This window comes from Rhincodon typus, unplaced genomic scaffold, assembly GCF_021869965.1.
Source record: "Rhincodon typus isolate 14 unplaced genomic scaffold, sRhiTyp1.1 hic_rhity00011570, whole genome shotgun sequence".
NCBI classification, from domain to species: domain Eukaryota; kingdom Metazoa; phylum Chordata; class Chondrichthyes; order Orectolobiformes; family Rhincodontidae; genus Rhincodon; species Rhincodon typus.
In genome coordinates, this window is record NW_025977208.1 from 4,717 (window position 1) to 5,734 (window position 1,018).

Below are 1,018 nucleotides of genomic sequence, written 5' to 3' on the forward strand. Positions count from 1 at the left end.
CCTCAACCAGGGCTGTGCTGTCAATCTGACGGTCCTTGAGCGCATCCCACAGCACGCTTCATGCCACAAGCTCAGCACCGGCCCCAGCCGTGCGTGAAGTGGAGAAGGCCGTCCACCAGCTGAAGGACAACCAAGGGGCTGCTGGAGCAGGCGGTAATCGCCCGCTGGAGGCATTGAAGCGCAGAGGTGAGGGGCTCCTGCGCAGCTCCACACCCCTTGCCTGCCGTATCTGGAAGGAGGAGAGCATCCCAGGAGAGCTCCGAGATGCCACAGTCGGAAGTGATTTCAGAAAACAGGAACAAGTCCGACTGTATTATCTCCCTGCTGTCGACTGTTGGAAAAGTCATTGCCAAGGATCTCCTCCCTGTGGAACTCCTCCCAGAATTGCAGCACAGTCTCCGGTCATGGAAGGGCACAATGGGCAAGATTTTCATCGCAACAGCCGCAGGAGAAATGCAGAGAAAAGAGCCTAGTCTACGCAAGGCCCTTCTTCGATCTTACAAAGGCCTTTAACACCGTCAACCAGGAGGCGTTATGGAGCATCCTTCTCTGCTTTTGCTACACCATGAAATTTTTCACCATTCTTCGCCTGCTCCACGATGGCATGGAAATCATGGTAATAACAAACGGTTCCACCACCGGCCCAATCCCTATTCGGACTGATGTCAGTCAGGGCTGTGTCATCACCCCAACGCTGTTCTCAGTCTACCTCACTGCAAGGCTTCACCTCACAGCTGACAAGCTCCCTGCTGGAGTGGCACTAACCTACAGAACCAGTGGGAAATTGTTCAGTCCTGCTGCCTCCAAAACCAAAACCAAAGTCAACCCAACCAGTGTCATTGAGCTGCAGTACACGCATGATGTTTGCATATGTACAAATTCAGAGGATGATGTCCAGACTATCGTCTGCACCTTTATGGAGGCATATCAGAGCATGGGTCTCACCCTGAAAATCTGCAAGACGAAGGTCCTCCATCAACCTGACCCAGCATTGTGGAGCAAACCCCAATCATCAACC

The 1,018-nt window shown here is 53.1% G+C and overlaps 1 protein-coding gene across 1 annotated transcript in view; it reads left to right on the top strand.

The window, feature by feature from the left end:
• LOC125482514 (upstream stimulatory factor 1-like) overlaps positions 1 to 1,018 on the top strand; it is a gene marked incomplete at its 3' end in the record, with an annotated part of 6,334 nt that overhangs the window by 4,413 nt on the left and 903 nt on the right. The window lies entirely within an intron of this gene.